Source organism: Leopardus geoffroyi, chromosome C1 (assembly GCF_018350155.1).
Source record: "Leopardus geoffroyi isolate Oge1 chromosome C1, O.geoffroyi_Oge1_pat1.0, whole genome shotgun sequence".
In the NCBI taxonomy this organism is placed as follows: Eukaryota; Metazoa; Chordata; class Mammalia; order Carnivora; family Felidae; genus Leopardus; species Leopardus geoffroyi.
In genome coordinates, this window is record NC_059328.1 from 123,717,301 (window position 1) to 123,744,085 (window position 26,785).

Consider the following 26,785-nt stretch of genomic DNA (forward strand, 5'->3'; position numbering starts at 1 on the left):
GAAGGGGCAGAAAGAGAGGGGACAGAGGATCCAAAGCAGGCTCTGCTGACAGCAGAGAGCCTGATGTGGGGCTTGAACTCATGAACCATGAGATCACGACCTGAGCCAAAATTGGACACTTAGCTGACTGAGCCACCCAGGCACCGAGATACTATATAATAGTTTTGGGGAAAGGAGATAACAGCAGAAAAATGTGTCTTTTTCCTTTTAAGTTCTTAATTGGTGATTAAGGGAAATTCCTGTTTCTAGAATACCTAATGACTAGTCAAGCTGAATCAAGCGGAAAATGTCAGGAGGAAACTAGTTTTTCATCCAGGACTGGTTGGCCAGTGGCAACCAACCCTATGTTGACAAAAGCTTGACACTGGCATAGTGACTTGTCTATCCATTGGCCATGGCAGATATCACTTAACAGTTACAGCACGGGGCCATCAATTCCACATTTTTATTTATTTATTTATTTATTTATTTATTTATTTATTGAGTTTTTTCCTACATGTCAGCTCTCTAATAAGCACAGAGACATCGTAGTGGATAAGAGAGACAAAGTCCTTGTCCTCTTGGAGCTCACATTCTGGAAGAAGAGACAACACACAGGAAAGAAAGATCATTTCAGATAATGAGAGGTGCTAGAAAGACAGTTAAGCAAGGAAAGGAGCTAGAGTATGGCCTAGAGTGTGGGGGAGGGATGTCACTCTAGCTAGGGTGGTTAATGTCCTCTCTGTAACAGTCACCATTTGGGAGAAACTTGACCAATGAGACAGGGCCAGCCATGAGAAGATCTGATCCTCAGCACAGCACTCCAGGTGGCTATTAACAGTCAACGGCTGATTGGCTATGGATGAGCCCTGTGCAAGGCATGCTGGGGGATATAGAAAAGCCCAAGGTAAAAAGCATTCCATTTAGCAACATCAAACATCACATGATTCTGAAACAGGGTATGGAAAGCAGACTTGGAATACATGGATGCTAGTCTTCGTCCTAGAATCTTGGTTTTTCCTCATCAGTAAAATAAGATGGACCAAATGATCTATAAAATTCCTTTTAGAGCCTGTGGCCCATAATTCTAGCTAAAAAGTGAAGTAGGATTTTAGACAATTGGAGAGATAGGGTAGATTAAGTAGAGAAGCCCTTTTGTGAATGGGGTCATTTGAAGAGTCAGATGAGAAATAAGATATAACTATTGCTTCTTGGAGGCTTCTTGGTGATTTCAGAAAAAGCCATAATCAGCCCCTAGTTTTTCAGTTTCAACTGCCACAATCCAAAGCAGTTCTCACCTTGACTTCTGCATGAAAATTAATTGGTATGATCTTCTCAGCCATGCACACATTCAAAATCATCAATATACGAATATGTCATCTGGTCATCTCACAACACAAAGGGCTGCACAAAGGCAAATCACAGTGCTGTGGAATAAAGAGGAAAGAGTTGTCAGGGATTCATATGAAAAAATTCACCTTTCTCTGCTGACTGACAACAGGGGAGCCAGCACAGAAGTGCCATGGGTGAGAATTATCGGTTTGCATGGTAATGACGGGTCTGGATCAAGACTCAGGTATGAGCTCAAAAATTCCTGATCTTGCTTCAAAATGGCATTAAAAACAGCTCCCAAGGGGCGCCTGGGTGGCGCAGTCGGTTAAGCGTCCGACTTCAGCCAGGTCACGATCTCGTGGTCCGTGAGTTCGAGCCCCGCGTCGGGCTCTGGGCTGATGGCTCGGAGCCTGGAGCCTGTTTCCGATTCTGTGTCTCCCTCTCTCTCTGCCCCTCCCCCGTTCATGCTCTGTCTCTCTCTGTCCCAAAAATAAATAAACGTTGAAAAAAAAAAATTTAAAAAAAAAAACAGCTCCCAAGTGCATGAAAATATCCCGTCTTACAGGCAATAGTTCAAGTTAGGGTCATTAGCCATAACACAAATACTTACATGTTATTGTGATATTGTGAGTTTAGATAATAAATTATTGAAATTCACTTTGTGGGTACAAAGTGCTTCATAAATACTTAATCTCCAGAGAGACTTCAACTTAGAGTTATGCACCCCATTTGTGGACTTCTCCTTATCCAAGTTACTCTGGGTCCCTGTTCTCTTTGTAAAAATTTCGTGTGCCCCACTAGCCTCTTCACAGTTCCCACTGTGGCTGATGGATACTGGCTTGGATCTTGCCATCCCAGCAAACCAAGAGATCCAGGACAAGCCAGGAATGGTCTTTTGAGTAACTTCCAAATCACAAACAGCCCCACTGACTTATTATTTCTTGGTTTTTCCATGCTCTAAAGCAAAAATGTAACTATCTCTGTGACTTATCCCAGACCACGGGGATGGATGGTTTCATGCCGGGATGCTTTCTCCAGAGAAAAGCTCATACCACGAATCCAACGCTTTGGGCCTGCAAACTGTTCATCAGGCACCTTAAAGCCCCCACATCTCAGCCAGGAGCTAAACAGGAGGCTAACCAGAGGCTTGCATTCTCTGGGAATATATAAGACAGGGCAGTACAGACATCATCTCCTCTACCTCCGTCTCTAAAGCAACAGTTCTAACAACACTTCCTCAACATCGTTTTGGCCTATACTCTAGAGACCCTTTAGGGCCAGGATGGAGTTGTATTGGCAAGAGAATTCCCCGTTAGTGATAGAACACAGCTGCAATACTACTCCATCTTCCTGGTCCTCAAGCTTCTCATTTGTAAAATGAAGGTTTGCATCTGTCTCTTAAGGCTTTAACATCCAAGGTAGCCTGGTTGGTGGATAAGCCTGCTAGGTGTCCAAAACTCATTTCTGGAGCTTACTGTTGTACAGCCTGACCTCAATTCACTTGTTTATGTTATAAAATAATGCCTACCTCACAATGTTAACTGTAAGAAACACAATTAATTAAGCATGTGAGTGTTAAACCGTAGTGAGCTGTTTTACCTTATGTAGCAAGACCTCTTACCTAACCATCCAGCATAGTTCTCTCCCTATGGAGGTCCTCACTAAGCACTAGATTGATTACTTGTTGGACTTGAGCTGAGAACAAAATTGGACCCTCAGCATATCCCAAACCCTGTTTGAATGAAGAGTTTAACTGGACCATCCTTGTTGAAGGTGGAGGTCCCAGGCTAATACCTCCCAACTCATGAAATCTGGTTAGAGCAGCCAGGCATGCAATAAGAAGGAGCCATGTTAAGAGAAAAGGAAAACCAGGCACCCAGGAGTGAGTATTAAGTGCATATGTACATGTTCCATTATTTTCATGTCTTAAGATAACACCATTTTATTATATCTCATGACTTTGTGGGTCTGGAATTCAGGCCAAATTTAGCTGGAGGACCTTTCAGTTCCACATGGCATTAACTGAAGTCAATCTGTGATATTTGGATGGCGAGGATACTGGACTGAGAGTCTAAGACAGTTTCACTCATATTTTGGGGGCCTTGGCAAGAATGGCTAGAAGGCTCAGCTCAGCTGGACTATCAACTGGAGCACTTGAATGCAACTATGACAGCATGGTGGTCTCAGGGTAACCACAATTCTTACACAGTAAGTTGGAGTCTTGAGGGAGTTTTCTAAGAGACCAAGGCAGGAGCTGCAAGGCTTCTTCCGACATAGCTTTGAAAGGCAGGCACTGTTGTTCTGGCCACATTCTATTGGTCTGCTGGTTCTATTGGATGACTAAGTCTGGTCCAGATTTCAGGAGACAAGTATCTTGAATTTACCTCAATACTTGTGCCTCAGTTCTGCTGCATAGAACCAGGTATGGTATGACCTCTTTCATCTTCTCATCCTTTCCATTGTTACCACCAATGTCTTCATCATGTAATGAGAAAGCCAAGACTGAGATGTTACCAGGGCAACAGAAAACCCCAGCAAGTAAGGACCAAAGGACCCTCTGAATGGCCACCATCTTGAAATACCTGACTATGTCCAGCAAGCTTTCATTAGCCCAGAACCTAGAATACCAAAGATCTTCCCACATTCTCTGCTCTACAGAGATGAAAACTGTCAACAGGAGGCTCTCTGGAGACTGGCACTCTCCAGGAGGCTCTCTATCACCTACTGTTGATGGCAGGCATCAATGTGAAGGGAATGAGTCTTCCTCAGAGAGGACAAGAAAATTGGGCGGTTGAAAGGCTTTGCTGCTGGTAGCCACCATGCAAGAGGGACCCAAGGCTCCTCAGGGCTGTCAGGGTGCCCAAGCCCTCTCCATTAATATTATCATCCAGGGTCTTACAACATAAGTTTAATTTTTCATATGCTGCATTCATTATGGGCTGGCTGTGGCTTTGTTCTGTGCCATCTTTATTCCAGCACAGTGAATGGGAAAGCAGCTTCTATCTGGAACATTGTCAGGTGTCATAGCAGAGGGAAAGGTGAACACCATGATTCTTAACCCTTCTGCTCAAAAGTGGCTCCTGTCACCTCTGACACTCACATGTCATTGGTCAAAGCAAGTCAAATGTAACACTGAACACAAAAGGACCAGGATGTAGAGCCCTCCCACCGCAGGGAGAGGCCCTGCAGAGAAAGGTGCCACAATATTTGGTAAATATTAACATAATCCACCAGAGTCTGTACTCTGCACACCAAACACGCATTTCCCTCCCCTGCCCATCTAAGAGGACACTTATCCCTCCCCAAGGGAGACAACCCCCAATTCCCCTGCAGGTGCTGCTCTGAGCTCAAAGTCCAGGACTGGTGCATAAGGCACAAGCACCGCTATAGAAGGTTTGGATGTGCCCGCCTCCTTTAGATGGGGACACCTGAAAAATTAAGTCACTTCCTCCCACACACAAACTCAATATGCAGTTAGGGACAGGGACACAATAAACACTCCCATTGGGAAGTGGATGCATGGGAAGTCATTTACCAGTCACTGACCCCCCCCCCCCCGCCCAGTAAGTCTGAAGTCCCACTGGGCAGGTATGGTGAGCAGCCCCTTGTCCTAAGGGTGGGGCACATTTAGCACCCCGATTCTTTTCCCCAACAGAAACTCCCCAGTCCACTCTTCTCCGTGGTCCTTGGTTCTGCCCACTGAGAGGTCCACTTTTTCACAATCCTCCTTTGCCTAATCTAAAAAGGAATATGGTCTCCTTGGGTGCTAAGAAGAGCCCTCAGCCTCCCCCTACCTATAAAATATTGGGGGAGCCAAAGTTTGCTTTAAATACCAAATGGGTGCAGTCTCTTTTACTCCAAGCTGGTGGCTTTTGTTTGCCTATAAAATTCTCTTAAAATGTAATTGGTTTCTTATATATTTGATTCTGGTCGGCCTCCAGGACCAGGAAAGATAATAGTAAAATGACTACTTTTGCTTTAAGCTCCTCAGTTTGGGGTTGGTTTGTTATGTAGCTATAGATAACAAAACTGCAAAAAAGTACAGATACCCAGGCCCAGGCAAGGCCAGTTGAATCAGAGTCGCTGGTGGAGAAGCCTGGACCTCACCACTTTGTTTCCGCAGGTGATTCTGTTGTTGCTGAGAGTTGAAAAACTGCTGATCTTTTGTAGGTGGTGCCAGTGAACAAAAATAAAGGGTTACACAAACAGTCATCTTTGACTTATCCCTAAAAGAAACCCCCTTTTCTATTTTTTTTCCCATCACATTCACATAACAGTCAGATATAACCAAGTAGATAGTGACCAGATGGTAAAGGGTTGGAAGTTACATCATAGGAAGAAAGTAGGGGAGGGGGTGCATGGGAAGGTGTTTAATGCAGAGAAGAAAAGTTGACAGGGAGCATTTAGTTATCTCCCCATATGTAAATGGGTAAGAAAAGCTTTCTCTGCTTACTAGAAATCAATAGGAAGCCATTAGATAGAAATCACAAGGATAAATATTACAGTTGATATAATTTATCATAATGAGACGGAGAATGTAGTATTTTCTTAGTAACTCTTACCAGAATACGTAACTAGGGCAGGGATTTGAACTTTTCACAAATAGCCTGGAGTTTTCTCATTCTGTGCACATAACAGGATTGCACTTCCTCACCCCTTTGAGGTTGGGAAGGACAAAGTGACTCACTTTGACTAATAATAATAATAATAATAATAATAATAATGTCATTGGAAATGTTTGTGTATTCCAAAAGAAAACTTTGAGAGCCAGTGTGTAAATGGCCACATCCCCTTTCTTTCTGTGATGTTTAGATAGTAGAGGCACCATTAATCTGGGTCCAGAATGAGGTTGTAAAGCAGAGATGCCAGATAAATTATAGGATTTCCAATTAAATTTGAAGTTCAGAAAATAATAAGAATAATAATTTTAGTATGCATTTTGGGGGGCATATGTATGCTAAAAATAAAATTATTGAGTATTTGAGAGTGTCTTGTATTTTTCCTTCCTAATTCTGGCAACCCCACCCCCAAAGCGATCCCCATGGGCCATGTAGCATTAGGAAGAATTAAACCTTTGTCATTCTAGGCCATGTGGATTTGCAGCTTGTTTGTTACAGCCAAATAACTTAGCCTAAACTGACTTAACTACTTCCCATTTTTGATAAGAAAATATTTTGATGAGGCCTAAGCATAGCCCTAATATGTGAAAGGAGTAGGCAGCTTCTCTGCATAATAAGAGAGAAAACTGAGAGCTTCTGGAGGTAATATGAGAAGGGGAGATGGATAGAAAACTGTTAAAACAGAGCCTCAACCATCAGGGAATTTCTTACCTACTTGAAAAATAAAGTAAGAGAAAATGATGGTAGACAGACAGTAGTCTTGAGGTCATAGAGGTCATTGTGGATTTAGGGTAGGCATGGAAGGACTTCATGCAAAAGCAGGCCTGCCTGACCGAGGGGTGGCCAAGCAAGTAGGAAGAGCTGAGAGCAGAAACACCCTGTGGGGAATCGGTAGGGCCAGGTCTGCTCTACACCACCACCTACCAGCTTCATCAGTCCCCACAAGCCCCGGCTCAGGGCAAGGCTGGAGATAAAGCTCTAGGTGGCACCTGGACCCAAGTCACAGGCCTGCTCTAATGCTGAGACTACTTGCATTCCATGATGCTGATGTCAGTGGCCCGCCTGGGCCTCTGACAGGCAGGGGAATGGTGGCTGGAGTTGATTTCAAAGCCAAAACCGAAACATGTTTGCTACCTTTTGTTTGACACATCAGTGTTATAGGAAAGCTCCTTGATAGCAAGGGATCCCTCATTTCTATGTGTCCTCACCCTTAGCACATGGTGGGTGTTAAATAAACATAGATGCTAGGAGGCCCAATATTTTGAGACCCTCTTTAGACGCTACAGCAACTCCTTTTGGTCACCAGGGGGCAGCACAGGGTCATGAACTAGAAACTGTGGTGGGAGTTCAGAATCCGGGTGGATGTGATTCCCTTAAACCAGGTGGTAGGGGAGAGCCCAGGCTCTGCCAGCATTTTCTTGGGCCCACAGAAAAAGGAAATAGACATTTTTTTCCTATAAATCTATATTCATCCATTTAAAATGCTGTCCTTTATCTGAGATTTTCTTTCCCAATTTTTTACCATTAAAACATCCTTTCTTTTTTGTGGTAGGATTTTTGTTCTATTTGCTTATGTTTTACATTCTTATTTAAACAAATAAATAACGGCAACCTTCTGGTGTTCCAGAATGCTTTCAGTAAATGATTGTTTAGGTTTGTGCAATCAATGATTAGGAGATCCCTTAGTGCTGAATGTCAGAATCAGATGCGCCCATGACAAAAATAGGGGAGCAGCAGATAAACTGCACATTTGAGTCCCCCAGGCCTTCTTTCCTGCCACCCATTGCTCTTTCCTTTGTGGTCAATGGGCCAGCTCAGCGCCCTCCTGCTCTCTCCCTGTCCAGCCTCCTCCTCTAAGTTGAAACCTGTTTTGGGGACAGAATCTATCAGCAGCTTAGACATCAGTGAGAATTTAAATCACTCCTTTTCCCTCCCAGAAAACTTGCCTCACATATCTTATCTCTGATTCCAGAACGCAGGTGTTTTTGGCTGCAGGGGGAGATACGAGAAGAGAGAAAGGCAGTCAGCGTGGTGATAAAAATCAGGCCACCCAAGGGACTTGCAGATCCCACTCTGCTTTATTGGAGCGGCTACAAGAGCCACCCCAATGCAGGTAGACCAGTTCCTCAGACAGAGTGGCCCCAGTGCTTATTCTTCCTTCACCTTTTTGGAAAATCGTTTCAGTCACACCCATAAGTAAGCACTAACGGTCCTGATGACAGAGCCCTCTGTCCGTTGGACCGGTGCAGCCCAGGCAAAAGACAATGCCCCAACTCATAGAGGGCGCTTCAGTCACAAACCAAGATGTACTGCCCATAGTGCATTGTGGGATACAGTAGCATTTTTAGCAATGATTGTACCAAACAAACCAGCGAGCCTGTGCTGAGACCTGCCACGGCAGGGGCTGATTATGCTCGTGTTACGGGGATACAAAGAAGTATGAGACACAATGAGTATGAGACACATCAGAAAGAACAAAACAGCGGCGCCTGGGTGGCTTAGTCAGTAGAGCAACCAACTCTTGACTTCCACTCAGGTCGTGATCTCACAGTTTGTGGGTTCGAGCCTGGGGTCGGGCTCTGCGCTGACAGCATGGAGACTGCTTGGGGTTCTCTCTCAAACTCTCTCTCTCTCCTTCTCTGCTCCTTCCCCACTCACGCTCTTTCTCTCTCTCTCAAAATAAGTAAATAAACTTTAAAAAGAATACTTCAAAACAAATGCCAGAGTTGAAAAGGAGATGACGACGTGTTTGGGAGACTTGGAAAGCCTTCCTGCGCTGGGCCTGAAATAACAGGTACAACTTAGACGGGAAACAGCAAAGGCACAGAGTGATCCAAGGGCCCGGGTAGGAAGTACAGGGCTGTGCTTGGAGCATGGGGCCCGGTCCAGTTTGGCCATAATGTCAGCCAGGGAAAACGAACACTAATGAATGACAGAAAGGCTTAGGCAGGCAGGGTGGCTTCAACCCCACGGCCATAACGGACCACTCTGTGGCCTTGGGACTCAGTGACTTGAGCAGCCAATTTTAGCACACAAAGCCAAGCAGTAAGAAAAGTTTAATAGTAATGGTTACTTTTACCTTACCCAGTTTCTGTCGCAAGCCTCATTTTTCCTGATGTTGGAAATGTCATCTCCCGCAGTCCGGGCTCCCGCTCTACATGTCCCGGCCCCGGCGGGCCCACCAGCACTCAGCGGCAGTTTCTGTGCCCAGCATCTACAGCACCTCTCCCCTTCCCTGCTTGGCAGGGGGGACCACGCTAACTGCCTCTCCTTCATCCTCGCTGCCTTCGGGATAGCTGGCTGGGGCTGCCAAAGCAAAGCGCTACAAACTGGGGGGTTTAAAATGACAGATGTTTATCCTGCCACAGTTGTGGAGGCCGCAGGTCTGAAGCTGAGGTGTCAGCTGGGCCAGACTCCTTCCTGAGGCTCTAGGACAGAATCCTTCCATGCCTCTTTGTCGCTGAGGCACCTCCGTGCACTCCCTGAGAGGTGACTGCAAGCCCACGGATTTCCCCTGCTGGCCCTGTGCCTCTCCGAGGCCCCCGGAACTCTCTGGCCCTCTGCTCTGGGGCCAGGATACAACCCTCTCTTCCCTGAGGTCTTTACACCCCCACCCCCCCCCACCCCCCCCCCCCCCACCCCCCCGTGCTCTACCCCAGCCAAGGGGCCTCAGGGCCCTCACCCTGAGCGCACACAAGCCCTCCTTACCCTTGGGGAGTTTAGCAGAAGGGAGATGAGAGTAAATGTGTCTCCCTGCTCAGAGGCCCAATCTCTCGTCACCGCAGCCACTGTCTCCTCTCTCCACAACCTGGGAAAACTGTACTTATTTACCACATCTTCTCCCACATCTATTGGCTAAGGCCTAAACTTCCCAAGCTCCTCAGAAACCAAGAGAAGACCCCTTTCTAACAGAACTTTGCCTTTGCTGATGTAAGTCTCACTGGCTAAAGGGACAAGGGAATCTGGTAAGAAAACATCAGCAATGGGGCGCCTGGGTGGCGCAGTCGGTTGGGCGTCCGACTTCAGCCAGGTCACGATCTCGCGGTCCGGGAGTTCCAGCCCCGCGTCGGGCTCTGGGCGGATGGCTCAGAGCCTGGAGCCTGTTTCCGATTCTGTGTCTCCCTCTCTCTGCCCCTCCCCTGTTGATGCTCTGTCTCTCACTGTCCCAAAGGTGAATAAACGTTGAAAAAAAAAAAAATTAAAAAAAAAAAAAAAAAAAGAAAACATCAGCAACAAAATGATTCATTATTTGAAAATAGAACTGCACTTCCCCAAGGCACCCAGCTCACTGAGTGTATAAAGGTCTGGCCTCGCCCTCTGGTGTGTGCAGTCCAGTCAGCCAGGATCCCCAACCCCAGTGCTCCTTACTTTCAGTGCTAAGAGCAGGAAAGTACCAGAGAACCCAGGAGACAGTGGTGGCTCCGCAGTAAACATCAGGTGCCTTCTCCGTCCAAGGACACTGAGCAACCTGGGGAGACCACGGCTCAGGCCTTGGAACCCAAACTGTTGAACAATAAGGAAGTCTCTCCAACAAAGGCTTTCTTTTCCGGGCAACTGGTTACCATTTCAAAGCACCAGCAGTGCTTTGACTCCAGAGTGACAGCACAAAGGCATCTTTGAGGACTTTTACAACCAGGCCCACTCAGGGGCTAAACTCACAGTCCTTTGCTCCCTCAGAGACTTCTCTACGACTTGATTCCACATACCTGCACGTGGCTCTCCCCACCACCAAAAAGGACGCCTCGAGTTCTGCCCCATATTCTTGAAAATAAGAACAAGGTAACCGCCCCCACCCCCACCCTTTACGGCTCCCACCCCGAGATTTGTTCCTATCAGCTTCTGTTCCTCTCGTGGCAGCCAGGGGCAGGCATCTGATTCTGCGGCTTGTCGGCGGGGTGGAAAAACAACGCAGGTTTCCACAACCTGCAACCTAATTTCTGGTAGGAAGGTACCATCTGGTGGATATTTGGGAAACTGCTCACGTCCTGCGTTTGAAAAGGAGCATCTGAGGGCAGCTTGTGTGGAGCATGCCAATGGCAATATTACTCCGAGACGGAATGAGACCTTCACATTCAAATATGGGCCGGTTCCCTAAACGTTTGACTCCACGTACACACAGTATTCTTAGAACCAATCAGAAGCATCTAGAAGAGTCTCCTCTGTTTTCCAGCCTTCTCCGTCCAGTTTACCGTTAATCCAAACAGCTATTTATTTTCTGTTCTCTTCTTCTCAAAGTATAGTTCTTGCTTCCCTTTATCGTGGAAATTTATCTATGAGGGCTGTATCTTGAGAAATCTAGTCATACCTCATTCCATGAACACATTCACACAGTCAGTGATCCTTTATGGGGTCCTCTCCCCAGCTTCTTACGGCCCCTTCCTCTGAGATTCTGTCCTGGTCTTTATATCCTTGCATTGGTCAGTCACTGGACGTGGGTTGCCTAGCAAAGGCCAGGGCCTTGGACAAGGAGGCTCTCTACAGCTGAAAAATGTCTGCTGACCAGCCCCCTAGCAGTGGTGAGACAAGTCTTTTCCTAAGGGAGCCCTCAATCTGTAAGAATAGGCTGGGCTCCTAATACAATCTTTACCTACTTGTTAAAGTCTCATTCCCACTAAAAGATGGCATCATTCTTGTTGTCTTCGTTCTTAACATTTAGAAGCAATGGACATTGGCAGTTACCTGAAGTAAGTTAAAACCATCCCCAAAGGCCAGGACCTCTGTGAGGAATACTGTGAAGTCATCAGTATCTGTTCTATTTCCACTTTTGTTCCTTTGCCCCTTCCCTTCACTGTAGCCTCTCTCTATTCCTTTCTTCTGCAGTCAGAGTTTTGTTTTCTAGGGTAAGAAACAGGACAGACTGATTTATACTATGGGGTAAATGACTGCTAGCCAAACATTCCTGTCTAATGTAAGCTTCTCTATTCCTGTCATGGTCCAAACATTCATCACAACTGTATTTAGACAATCTTCTACCTGCTCTGTCTTCTCTATTTCTTCTCTAGTCTACCCTGGCTATTGAAGCCACACTGGTCATCCTTAAACATCACTTTTGTCATGCCACTCCCTCATTCAGTGTCACCTCACCTCACTGACATGCCCAGTCCAAGGACAAGGAGCGCTGGACCAGGAGTCACAGACTTGAGGGGCCATGAGGATCTCAGCAATTAAGAGCACAAGAACAGGATCCTGACTGCAGGGTGTGAGTCTCAGTTCCATCACTTACTGGCTGGACTTTGGGCAAGGTACCTGTACCCTTCTGCCTCAGTTTCTCTATATATGAAAATACTATTTAGGATGTGAAAATAGCATAACCTGCTGTGTTAGATTAGTTAATACACCTAAAGCACCTAGATTAGTGGCTGGCACATAATAACCATGTCAGTACTATTATTAGTACATAACAGTATTGGTACTATTGTTAGTTGTATTACTAGTACTACTAAGAGTAGTACTATTAATCACTGAGTTCCAAATGAGTGACCCCGACCTTGAATAAACCACTTCATCTTGCAGAGGAGCTTCAGTTTTATCATCTTTAATTTTTTTTCATGTTTATTTTGAGAGAGAGAGACAGAGCTTGAGTAGGGGATGGGCAGAGAGAGAGGGAGACATAGACTTGAAGCAGGCTCCAGGCTGTGAGCTGTCAGCACAGAGCCCAATGCGGGGATCAAACCCACGGACCATGCAATCATGACCTGAGCCGAAGTTGGACGCTTAACTGACTGAGCCAACCAGGCGCCCCAGTTTTGTCATCTTTAAATTGAGGGCCTGGTGTCCCTTCCAGCGCCAGAATTTTGTTTCTCCCACCCTCTTCACAGCATCCAGGCCTGACTTAACAACATTCAATAGCATATGATTGTGTGGTGGCTATAATGTTCAGCTCACCCTTACACAAGCCCTTGTTCAGACTTCTGCCAGCCTAGAATTGTCCATGCACCTCTCTGTGTGCTGTCCATCTTCCCAAATACAGGACGAAATGTTGGTCTCTCCGATCTTCGTGTGTGCCTATGGAATCCAGAATAGCTTCTTCTATCTAGGTGTTCCGGAATTGTTTACTGACCAAATTAATGTCGAGCACCAAATGGTTCTGGCCACTTTCCAGCAATTTGTCTTCTCTGCCTCTCCCCCTCTGGAATCACTCCTCTAACAGAGGTCCTGGAAACGCTCTGGCTTTTTCAATTGCCAGCTTAATTTGCCACCATCTGTCATAGAGTATGTGTTTCCCGAGGCCTGGAGCACATCTTCCAGGGGCTTAGCTCTGTGCCACATCCATCTCCAGGCAGACAGAGTTTACATGGAAAGAAGCCCAGGGGCGTGGTTGGGGGGCGGGGCCAGGGGAGGGGAGAAGGAAGGTGGGAGCTGGAAAGAGACAAACTGTATATGGCCTCCACTTTCCTAACTACCCTCACTCACTGTGCACTGATAGAATTTAGGAATTGATTTCCAAACATTTGGAAAAATTAGTGTCCTTGAAGACAGAAATCTTCCAGAAAGATAGCCTCCTACATACGTTGTTTATTCTTTTGTCTGTTAACACCTATAACACCAACCACAAGTAGTCTGAGCTTAGGCCACAGTAAGAGAAGGAGCTGAAAAAAGTCTTAGGATCCACAGGTGTGGGAAGGGAGGTGGGAGGTGACTTTTTTTTTTTTCTTCTCGAGGGATCAGTGATAAATCTGTGATTCCAGATAAAGAAGCCAGTACAATATGAATGAGTGCAGCAACTTGGACCAGTGTCCTCCACCTAGAAGGTCAACAAACATATTTATGTATTTCAACCTGTGTATCTTTGGGCCTTTTACAGTACCCGTACTGAGAACACTTGCTAGGGGTTTCAAAAAACATAGCATCCTTTTAGAGACATAACCAGATTTCTAGCAACTTCAACCCTCCAGCACGCAACCAGGATCCTGGCATTCAAGTATAAAGGTCTCGCTGTACCCCCACCTGATGTGCACTCAAGGAGTTACAGAGTCATCCTAGCCTGAACAAACTGTATGCTCACAAGTATCAACAAAATGTATACTCACAGTGAAGTTCATCCAATCTTCTGGGAGCCCCTGTTGTGCTGCAGATAGGATTCTAGGAAGGCAAGTAAGCAGTGCTTCTGAGTATGTCCCAGGTTTGCCTTGCCAGCCTCCCCAGCCAATGCTACTCTCAACTGTTTATGCTGGGTAGTTCCGTACCTGATTAATCTGATCAGAGGACGTGTGCCCAGTGTCTCTTGCTAATACATCACAGTTGGGTTCCTAACCTAGAGTTTGCTACCACCTGCCACAATACAATAGAGACTACAGATTGTGTCTTGGGAGAGTGATCTCTACCATCTAGCCTTGAACAGTTGGAAGGAAGAGGTCTCCTCTATATGCACTGCTTTGAAATCCAACCTCCTGAACCCCAAAGAAGACATTTTATAAACTTCACTTACGGAGAGTAAATAGAACAGAAAATCTCTTAAAGAGCATGCCATGCTGAGAAGCCACCACAGCTGGGATGTCCCATCCTCACACAGGAAGGTCTCACCCATCCTCTCCTCTACTGCTTTTGGGAAAGAGGACTGACCCATCACTCTTCACAGCTCACCTGCTCCTTGGCACTTCCCACCCCATCGTCTCTTACCTCTTCCAGGAAGCTAAGTTAGACACACTCTCTCCTGCCTCCTTTGCCCAGGCCATGGGCATGCTCAATGCTTCCCAGAGAAATAAACCATGTGTCCTGTCTTCCAGCCTTTACTCCCAACCCCCTCCTACCTCTGAGCTCCTTGTTACTCTTCTGAGTACACATTTCTTGAAAAAAGCTATTTAAAATTATTGTCTCTCTCAGTACCCACCCTTACTCCACAGATCCTTGCAACCTGCTTCAACCCCCATTTCTCTTTTTAGAAATGTTTACTTTTGAGATGGGGGGGTGGTGGTGTAGGGGCAGAGGGAGTGGGGAACAGAGGATCTGAAGCAGGCTCTTCACTTACAGCAGTGAGCCGAACATGGGGCTCGAACTCATGAACAGTGAGATCACGACCTGAGCCTAAGTCAGACACTTAACTGATTGAGCCACCCAGGGACCCCACCCGTGGCCATTTTTCTTCTTAAGGTGGTCCTTCAAAAGCCAGCAGTGAGCTTCCAGTTGGGAAATTTAATGACCAATAATGCCGTCTTCATATTGGTCAGCTCTCTACAGCTTTGGCATTTCCGCCAGCTATTTCCCTCTCCTTTGTTCTCCTGGTTCCCAAGACTCCATTTCCCTACATTCTCACCCTAATACCTTTGCCATGACTCCTTCTCCCTTTGACTCATCTTCCTTGAGCACTCTGCATGGCATCCTCTAAAGCTCTGTTCTTGCTATTTATCTCCTTAAACTTTCCTGGTTCAGATTTCAACACTCACCTCCTTGATCTTCATTCACCCTCAGTCCTGAAGGTGCTATTGAGCTAGAGATCTCTACTTTCACCCACCTCCTGGGCAGTTCCATTGTTATCTTCCATATCCTCTTCAAAATCAACAGGTACCAAACTAACTCACCATTTTCCATCCTAGACCTGTTCTACTCCTATCTCTGCTATTGGCACCAACACCCATCCTTATCCTCAAACCGGTCATGTTGGTCACCCAGGCTAAACTGCTCAGCCCTGTCCTTCCAGGTCTCATGAGGTAACAATCTCCATGGATGCTGCCTCCACACCAGCTTTCTCCATCCTGTTTCCATGTTCCGCTCAAACTCAGACCCTCATCGCCTCTTCTGGGGATGACTAGGTGGCAGGCTAATTTGTTGGAATATTAACCTATGTGTTTTTGTGTTGCCTTTCTGTCCTCTATCCCATGAAGATTCATCACTGAATACTTGGTGCATTCTTGCTTCTAGTGAGAGATTATCTGGCTTTTATTGGAGAAAACTCGTAATGCCCTTGAAAGCAACATGGGGAAGGAGGAGATGCTTTTAAAGAAAGAGGAGAGACAAGGAAAGACTTAAAAAATAAATAAATAAAAGAAGTAAAATATTTAGAAGTTAAGCTTTCACTTTTTGCAGATGACATGATACTATACATGGAAAATCCGATAGACTCTACCAAAAGTCTGCTAGAACTGATACATGAATTCAGCAAAGTTGCAGGATACAAAATCAATGTACAGAAATCAGTTGCATTCTTATACACTAACAATGAAGCAACAGAAAGACAAATAAAGAAACTGATCCCATTCACTACTGCACCAAGAAGCATAAAATACCTAGGGATAAATCTAACCAAAGATGTAAAAGATCTGTATGCTGAAAACTATAGAAAGCTTATGAAGGTAATTGAAGAAAATATAAAGAAATGGAAAGACATTCCCTGCTCATGGATTGGAAGAATAAATATTGTCAAAATGTCAATACTACCCAAAGCTATCTACACATTCAATGCAATCCCAATCAAAATTGCACCAGCATTCTTCTCGAAACTAGAATAAGCAATCCTAAAATTCATATGGAACCACAAAAGGCCCCGAATAGCCAAAGGAATTTTGAAGAAGACGACCAAAGCAGGAGGCATCACAATCCCAGACTTTAGCCTCTACTACAAAGCTGTAATCATCAAGACAGCATGGTATTGGCACAAAAACAGACACATAGACCAATGGAATAGAATAGAAACCCCAGAACTAGACCCACAAACGTATGGCCAACTCATCTTTGACAAAGCAGGAAAGAACATCCAATGGAAAAAAGACAGTCTCTTTAACAAATGGTGCTGGGAGAACTGGACAGCAACATGCAGAAGGTTGAAACTAGACCACTTTCTGACACCATTCACAAAAATAAACTCGAAATGGATAAAGGACCTGAATGTGAGACAGGAAACCATCAAAACCCTAGAGGAGAAAGCAGGAAAAGACCTCTCTGACCTCAGCCATAGCAATATCTTACTCAACACATCCTCAAAGGCAAGGGAATTAAAAGCAAAAATGAACTACTGGGACCTTATGAAGATAAAAAGCTTCTGCACAGCAAAGGAAACAACCAACTAAAAGGCAACCAACGGAATGGGAAAAGATATTTGCAAATGACATATCGGACAAAGGGCTAGTATCCAAAATCTATCAAGAGCTCACCAAACTCCACACCCGAAAAACAAATAACCCAGTGAAGAAATGGGCAGAAAACATGAATAGACACTTCTCTAAAGAAGACATCCGGATGGCCAACAGGCACATGAAAAGATGCTCAACATCACTCCTCATCAGGGAAATACAATTCAAAACCACACTCAGATATCACCTCGCGCCAGTCAGAGTGGCCAAAATAAACAAATCAGGAGACTATAGATGCTGGAGAGGATGTGGAGAAATGGGAACCCTCTTGCACTGTTGGTGGGAATGCAAATTGGTGCAGCCACTCTGGAAAACAGTGTGGAGGTTCCTCAGAAAATTAAAAATAGACCTACCCTATGACCCAGCAATAGCGCTGCTAGGAATTTACCCAAGGGATACAGGAGGGCTGATGCATAGGGGCACTTGTACCCCAATGTTTACAGCAGCACTCTCAACAATAGCCAAATTATGGAAAGAGCCTAAATGTCCATCAACGGATGAATGGATAAAGAAATTGTGGTTTATATACACAATGGAGTACTATATGGCAATGAGAAAGAACGAAATATGGCCCTTTGTAGCAACGTGGATGGAACTGGAGAGTGTGATGCTAAGTGAAATAAGCCATACAGAGAAAGACAGATACCATATGTTTTCACTCTTATGTGGATTCTGAGAAACTTAGCAGAAACCCATGGGGGAGGGGAAGGTAAAAAAAATAAAAGAGGTTAGAGTGGGAGAGAGCCAAAGCGTAAGAGACTCTTAAAAACTGAGAACAAACTGAGGGTTGATGGGGGGTGGGAGGGAGGGGAGGGTGGTTGATGGGTATTGAGGAGGGCACCTTTTGGGATGAGCACTGGGTGTTGTATGGAAATCAACTTGACAATAAATTTTATATTAAAAAAAAGTGAAATACTCTTCCGCAACAAAAAAGGACTGAATACTGACATACACAACATGATGAGTCTCACAGATAAAATGTCGAGTGAAAAAAGGTGCAGTAGGATTCTATTTATGTGAAGTTCTAGAACAGGCACAGTAATCTATGGGGGTAGAACTCAGCAGAGTAGGTACCTCGGGGTAAGGAGAGGGTTGCTTGGAAGGGGACATGAGGGAACCTTCTGGTGTGACAGAAAAGTCCTAGATCTTCAATGGGATGTGGTTATATGGATATTCCAATTAACCAAACACATCAAGCTCTACACATAAGGTCTACAAATTTCACTGAATGCCAACTTTAAAAAAGAGGTCAGACAGTGATGGGAGCAGTACTGATGGCAGCACCCTGAAGAGGAAACACCACTTACAGGAGATCACGATCTGGTGTCTTTGGGGAACCTAGACCTTGGGCGACAAGGGTCCCAGATTTAACAAAGCTTTGCATGCTCTTAAGCCAGAGAAGCTACCAGTCTTCAAAGATGTCAGTGAGACCATAATGGAATGGAGATCCGGGGTCCTTCCCAAGCTTACCAGGTACATAGTAATCTTCCCAGATTCTGGCGCATCCTTGAGAAGGCAGGAAATAGCTCATACTGAATTTCCTATCAACCCAGCAGAACAAAACTGGAAATTCAACCTGAAGAAAATAAACGAATGGGCATTTCCAGCACACCAGACTTGGTGGATTGAGGGTCAGACCTCCTGCAAATGTAAAGACCTATGCTATTTCTCTCAATTCTTCTTATTCACTCTGACAGATTAATCTTCCTAAATCACAGTCAGGGTCATGTCTTCTCCTGGCTGAAGTCTTCCATGATTCTATCTATATTCCTTGGAAGGGAAAAAAAAAAAAAAACAAAGTGTACATCCCTTAGCCTGAAATTCAAGGGCCTCCATAATCTTTCTTCCCAGACTCTGTGGCCACCACTTCTTGGTAAGGAGAAAGTAAGAGGGACACTGTAAGACTAACACCAGTCAGAGGAATTGTTTTAAAGGCTGTTGTCCTGTTGCTAGGAGGAGGCCACACTCCAGACCACAGCAGTTCCACACACTACTTGGCTAATGTTCAGAGCAAGTGAACACATTTTAATATTTATGTAACCCAAATATAATTATAAGCACAAATCTCTCAAAAACTGAGATTTGTTCCAGTCATGTTTTTCCTAATAGCCACAAACAGGAAACCCTCGTGCACGTGTGTTTGGGGACTAACACACAAATGCAGCCTTTGGGATGAGACAGACTGGGTTTGAATCCCTGCTCTGCTCTGACTGTAGCAGACATGGTTGGTTGTGTATCCAACAATCCAGCACAGACACACACAGCCTCCTTCCAAAGATCTGGATTTGTTGTTTCAGTAAGTCACACTCCTCCACTCTGTCCCCCACTAAGCCAGTCATTGAAATCCATTCTACTTAGGATGGACACACGTTGGAATTCTGATGACAGAGACCTAAGGAGAGCTCTTCTGAAAGGCTTGCAGAAAACTTTCCTTTCTCTTAAAAATGACCACCCAGGAAGACAGGTCTCTTCTGCTGCTGGATTTGACTGGATATGAAGCCTGAAAATGCAACATTATCTGTCACCCACAAGAGACCGCCTGAGGACAGGGTCTCTACACCCCAGGACACAGCAGAAAGATGGGCAAAAATGCTGCGAGTACAGGAATAGGTTGATCAAAAACACGGGCCCCTTTTCAGCCACTGGGAGACACCACTTTCTCCATCCATCCTCTACATGAAGGGCAAGGCCCACGGTGAAGGCACTTTGGTAAATTGAGATTGCTCTCTCGAGGCTGGTATATTTAGATCTATTAATGTCTTCACTGTTTTCCTGAGCTATTTTTAATTAATGGTTTATTTCATTCTGCTTCAACTGAAGTGGTGGATGAACACAGGTAAATACACAAAGGATTGAAAAAGAAATCAAGTTGAGGTGAGGAATTGTGCATTTCCTTCTGCAAATGATAGTCTGTACTTCCTCAGAGCAGTGTCTGACGATGTATCACCTCTTTGAGTTCCCGTGTATCTATTTCATCTCTAATGATGCTGCTAATGGGGGGCTTACTTGCACTTACCACGCACTCTGACAAACACATCTATCCATTGGCATTTGGGGACTGCAGACAAATGGAGCTATAAAAACCTTCAATTGCTCAGCGCCTCATTGCCTGAGGGTAATTTGTACTTTATAAGGCAGAGGTGGAATTGTGATGAGGAAGATACCACATTATGCTGGTTTCAAACTTAGGGAAAGTATCAAAGAAAGAGCGAAGACACAAAGCTACCTTGATTCACTGTGGAAAGTATTTATTGAACATCTACTGGACGCACAACAGCCAAGACATTAAAAAAACACGGAAGAAATTTTAAGCTGCCAGACTCCACCTGCCAACAAGAGATACTACTTTTGTGGAAGAATCTACATACAAAACCATAAATGTGAAAAGGTCACAGGAATGTATGTATATATTATGTAAATATATTACACACACACATACATGTATTTAATGTTAGATTGAGTTGCCAAAATGAAAAAAAAAAATTAACGGAAATGTCAGAAAGAAGTTGACGTGGCCCCCCCGTTATCTGTAATATCAAATAAACTGTTAGTGACACCTAATAAATCATTAATGCAACTGCCTTCTAAGTGTTCCTGAACACTCAGTTAAAATCAGGTTCTGGGGGCACCTGAATGGCTCAGTTTAGCATCCTACTCTTGACTTTGGTTCAGGTCATGATCTCACAGTTGTGGGACTGAGTCCCATGTCAGGCTCCCAGGCAAGCGTGGAACCTGCTTGAGATTCTCTCTACCCCTCTCCCATGCTAAGATTAAAAAAAAAAAAAAAAAAGTATGTAAATTTCTGGGTTCTATTGTGCTTTACACTTTGAATGTGCTTCTGTCCTAGCTTAGCTCAATCAGCCTAAGACCTCAGGAGAAAATCAATAGTCTGGAGAAAAGGTGGAACTTACAAGATTTGGGGTATGGTGAAATTCAAATAAATTAGCATGGCAATAGGTTCAGAGCAAAGCAGGGCTGTGTGTAGAGGGCTGAATATCAGGTCTGGACTGCAAAGTGGACCCAGGGTCCTATACCCTTGGAAACTAAAGTTTAGATGTGGAATGCTGTCTCCCAAAACCCCTTGTCTGAAGCTCTGCACCTCATGGAAATTGAGGCAACTTCTGTGGGTCAAAGTAAATTATGTCAAATAGCAAAATTTCTGATGGTCTGATTTTAGAGAACAAAGTTCCTCTGAGTTAAGAAAGCAGTAGTCACTGCAAAGGAGTTGTTCTGACACGTTACAGCTGCAGAATGTCCTTGGGTAAAATATTTTTTTCCTGTTAACTGCAGCTGGCTTTAACTGTTTCTGATGAAGGAAGGGCAGGGCAGATTTATATTTTCTTAGTCTGATCTAATTTCTACTTTCTCACCTCCACGACAACTCGAAACACACTGTCCTGCATTTTGGTTACTTACGTTCAGAGCTTTCTCCAAGCTAGACTATAAATACATCAAGGTCTAGCAGTGTCTCTTATGCGGTGAGTGCTCAAAAATATTTTCTGGACTTAATTTGATTACCAATAGCAGCAAGAACAATATTTCAACTTCATCAATGAGGGCACAACAGGTCCAAGCAAAACTAAGATCAGGCCAGGTCAAGTGGCAGATTAGGAAGCTCTTCTACAACAAAAAGATCTTCCCACTTACAAAACTGAAGGTAGACCATCATTCCTCAGCCTTGTTAACATTCCTTGTTAAAATAACAAGATTTCAATAGGAACACATTCAGCAAAGTTGCACCTACAAAGGGAACTTGCAAAAGAAATCAGCCAGGCACAGGGTTAGCCTTCTGCTACATGAACCGTATACTTTCAAATCTGCATCTTTCAGATTTTGCTCTTTTTATGAACGGCGGTGGTAATCAGCCTTTTCCATCTTATCCTGCCCTAGGCCTACAAAATTGCTTAAAAAGGCATAGCCTGTCAAGTTTTTATTTGCTCAAGTAATGTCTGTTCAATCATCTCAGTTCAAATATGTCATCATTAAACAATCACACCCATTACAGAGAACATAATGGAACCATTTGGAGTGGAAAACTGTTCTTAACCCCAAAGTATCCCTCAAGTAAAGGGCTTTTGTGTCATAGGAACACTTTCCACTTCCTCTCATCATGAAATGCTAACACACTGCAAGTTGTTTGTAAACTGGCTGGCGCGTGAAAACCAAAGAGCAACCAGTACAAAAAGCTGTTGTTCACGAGACCTAAAGAAATGACACTGGAATCTCTCTGTGCACTTAGTAATTTTAGGGTAAACTTAACTAGGATTTGGTGAACACAAGAATTCATTCCCATCTGATAAAGTAGTTCTGCTTTGCACTAAATGGAAAGCAAGAGTTCATCAGTCAACATTGAGATTACCAAAAGGAAACCATTCTTAAAAAGTATTCCTTACTGAGTGTTCTTCCACATCCTGGTGATCAGCCCTATCTGGGAGAAAAGACGTTCAGCTCAGAGTGGACACGTAAGACACACGTTCAGAGGCAGCAGGGGTGACAAATGTCAGCAATGCCCCTCCCTATAAAAGACCGCTTTGTTTTCATTCCTTTTGAGACAAGGAGAAACATGACACATGTATTACCACAGCTCTGTCTTAGGGCCAGGGGTCCCCTGCCAGGTGTAATCTGAAAGCTCCTGCACTCCAAAGTAACTCAAGGCGACTTAAAATACTTATGCACTGTCAAACAATACATGGACATTTATTCCCTTTTTCAAAACATTTATATTTAACCTAAGGCAGCTTTGATCTCAATCTGAAGCACCATCCCCCAAACTTACAAAAGCCTTGGGGCAGGGTGGGGGGAGATTCTTTCAGAGTTAGCTTTAGGCTTGTGCTGAGTCCATTTTGAGGTTTATGAGGAGGCTCTAGGAGAACATATTAGCACAGAGAGAAAAGAAAAATGCCTGCTTGTTTGACAAAGTAGAACTTCAGTTTATTTCTTTACTACTTAGGCTAAAATGTCCTGCATCCACTTACTTAAACTTTAATCACTTCCTTCTGCTATTGTTATGTTGCTCATTTTTGACACCAAAATGGGCTTAAGCAGGAAAAGTGTCTTGGGATTGAGCCATGATCTAGCCAAGAACACAGGAAACCCTGAGTACACAATTACTGGGTCACAGAGTACCATAAATCCTCAGTTCTTGTTGTAAATGTTAAGATGTTCATTAGTTAGGGAAAAAAAAAAAAGTCATTGAGATTTTCTATAGGAAATAACCAATATGTTATTAGAATGTAGAACAGAGGAAGGAATATCCTTAGTTAATGTATTTTGGAATACAAAAGCAAAATCACAATCCTCTCCCATGCTCAAGTTCAAGTATTTCAGGATCAGGTTGCCTATGGTTAGTTCTATGCTAAAATAGTAAGAGCAAGCAGCTAAGCCAATCTATGCTACTATATTACCTAAGGTTCAGTTTGATACATGTAAAACACACCACTGGTGGAGTTCTAGATCACATGTTGCAAAAGGTTGTTTTTGAGCTTTTTTTTCCAGATAAGAATTTTCATTTACACTGTATATTAATAGGAAAGTGTAGGACATTTAGTTGATGGGCATCTAAAATCTGCATGATGAATTAAAGGCAATTATGTCCATGTACCTTAATAGTAAAGGAACATTTCTTTGCTGACTCTGCAATCCACCTTTACATCTTTTCAATAACCCATATCACTAGAGAGAAACTGCACAAAGTCTAACCTTAAAGAAACATGAAGAACACTAACTAGCAAGTAGTATTAAACACTGAACTTTAAGCATGAAAAAAAGCTTAAAATGTTGCCCAATCCTCTACTTTTTCTGGCTTTCCTTAACACAAGAACATAAATGATGGTTCTCATATTGAAATTTTAATATGTTGCTGTGGCTTGAACATTCTTTTAAAGTTCCAAGAGGCAAAAACCCTGTCTGTTTTGCTATTATATCCCCATATCTTCAACATTTTTTAGCATATAGGAAGTTCTGAACTGATACTCAATAAATAAATTCCACTGTGAATTACTGTCACAGCCTAAGTTGCCTCTTTGTTTTTATTGAAGGCATGGCTATGTTGCTGAAAACAGCATACTTTAAATGGGAACATGAGATGTATTATTTCCATAACTCAGATCCAACTTGCTTTTGACAGCAGCAAATTTAACTGAAACATATTCTTTATGGATGATAGGAGTAAAGAGACATCTAGTGGATGGACTGAGACTCAAAATTCAAAAACCACATCTGCCTCTCTCTCCATCTTTTGTTAAAAGTCCCTGAAAAAAAATAAGTTGTCTTCTTTGTCAAAGAGGTCAAAGACAAGTAGTCACTTCAATTTCAAGAATACTGAAGTGCTAATGCCTGAATAAAAAGTCTTCTACTTGGGAGTTTAAGGAGTCACTTCCTTATCCTTGGGGGGGGGGGGGGGGACTTAAAACCATTTTATTCATGCTTCAAGTGCCCTAAAGAATAATGTCCATAAAGTTGTAACTTTCCATTTATAAAGGTGAAGAAAGAGAAACAGGTAGAAAAATACCGTACTGTTCAGATCAAATAACTTTTGAGATATATTAGTGGCAGGTGAATCCACAAACATACAATTTAAATGTACCCAAATGTGAAATCATTAGCAGATCCTTGATCTTGAGTTTATGAAAACATAATATACATATAAGGGCAGAACCACTTTTCAATGGACCACCTTGAAAAGGATGAATTTTTAAAAGACTATATGTAGCTATAAATGGATAAGTAGAATTTTAATTTCTTCCAAAAGTGACCTATTTTAAAAACAGGTATTGGAGCTCCTGCATGGCTCAGTCATTTCCAAGTCCATCTCTTGATTTCGGCTCAGGTCATGATCTCTCAGTTTATGTGTTAGAGCCCTGTGTTGGCCTCTGCACTGACAGTGCATAGCCTGCTTGGGATTCTCTCTCTCCCTCTCTCCTTGCCCTTCCCTGGCTCATGCATGTGCGCACTCTCTCAAAATAAATAAACAATAACAACAACAACAAAAATAGGTTATCATCCTGCCTGTATCCTAAGTATTCTTAATTACTGGGCCAAAACCGTGGTAGGATCAGAAACACCATTTCCACAAATCTTTTTCAATCCAGATAACTTTATTCAACAAATATTTGAGCACTTGCCACATGCCAAGAATTGTATTTCATAACACTATCACAAAGTTCACTTTTATTTGTAGACTAAAAATGCTTTACCAGTCTTTAAAACCAGTTCAGGTACTTTCTAATTCATAAAAATCCAATTATGTCACTGGCAAGTTTCACTTTCAGTATGAGATCTGCAAATAGGTACATAAATTTAGCCAATTTGGAGAGACAGTGCCAAAATGTGCAAGAGCTTAAATATGCCTAGACTGGGACAGCTTAATGTCCCAATGGTTGTTCTACATACAGAGAGGTCTCTTTTGTTTCATTCTCTTTTTAAAGAGTTCATTTCCTCATAACATCCAATTCAGTCTCCAACAGACTCGCTGAGTTTTAGGCTCTTGTTATTAACTGAGCACTTCAGCCTGGTAACTAAGGACATCATGCATGACTTGGTAGACATATTTAAGGTCATTTGATACCTCCCTCTCATGAGCAGCATCTAGCACGAAAAGGTATCACCTCTCTCAATTAAATGGGTCACAGAGGCTAAGCAATATTGTCAAATAAATTCTGTGAATATTTAATAAACAATATGCTATTCGGTATAAATATAACAGAAAAAGAATCATTAAAAGTCCTATTCTGTCCCTAACTACTTATGTGGTCTTTGCCAAGTCACTTACAATGGTAAAATGTGATTTGGACTAGACCAAACTCTGAAAATTCCACATTACTGATGTTAGTTGTTTGCATATGTGATCTCAACCTTAACTGCATCCATTTTTAAGTTTTTCAGTCCATGTGTGAGGACAGCACACATCCTCCAATACTTTCATCCACTATTTCCAATTTGCTTACAGCCACAACACATTCACTCCTCCCCACAATCACTAATTGTTACTCAGGCCCTTTCTTCCATACCTAAAATATTTTCCCTACCTACTCTATCTACCAAAATCTTCCTCATCATTCAAGGTCTTGGGAAAGAGAAATCAGTCTATTCTAACAGAACTGCTCTGTAGTCACCTTGTAAAGGTACATGATATCCCAACTAAGCATTATTGCACCAAAACATACATCTCATATTTTCTTATTGACCCACCCTCTGAACAGTGGATTCTTAAGAATTTGTTTGTGAAAGACATCATGTACTCTAAATAAAAGAAAGGATGTACTCTCAATTCCAGTATCCACTTTCTAATAAGCCTGCAAGAAAGATTAACAGTCCACTGTACCAATGATTCTTATTCATTGAAAATGGAGGAAATTTTTTTTTTTAATTTTTTTTAAACATTTATTTATTTTTCAGACAGAGAGAGACAGAGCATGAAGCAGGGAGGGTCAGAGAGAGAGGGAGATGCAGAATCTGAGACAGGCTCCAGGTTCCGAGCTGTCAGCACAGAGCCCGACGCAGGACTCGAACTCACAGACTGTGAGATCATGACCTGAGCCGAAGTCGGACGCTTAACCGACTGAGCCACCCAGGCGCCCCGAAAATGGAGGAAATTTTAAGTCATCTTCTCTGAACTGTCTCAGAATGGGATTTGGATCAGAGGGAATCAAAACTGATCAACAAAAGCCACAGCAAGAAATTAGTAGGGTTTCTAGTGCTGATGTTCAATGGCACAAAACATTTCAAGGCATTTCGATTAGCATTGTACAATGCTCAGATTTAGAGTGTACAATCATTTACACTACGGAG

At 43.4% G+C, this 26,785-nt stretch overlaps 1 long non-coding RNA gene across 2 annotated transcripts; it reads right to left on the reverse strand.

Annotated features, from left to right (window-relative positions):
* Window positions 1–471: 471 nt before the first annotated feature.
* Window positions 472–26,348, reverse strand: LOC123598835. Of its 2 annotated transcripts, XR_006712815.1 has the most exons (6): window positions 20,223–26,348; window positions 18,467–18,572; window positions 13,961–14,012; window positions 3,696–7,919; window positions 1,278–1,406; window positions 472–862 (listed from the first exon to the last, which is right to left on the reverse strand). It is a non-coding gene; the product is annotated as an uncharacterized LOC123598835 (long non-coding RNA). The 2 variants fall into 2 exon arrangements; XR_006712814.1 differs by having other exon boundaries at window positions 18,467–26,348.
* Window positions 26,349–26,785: the final 437 nt, after the last annotated feature.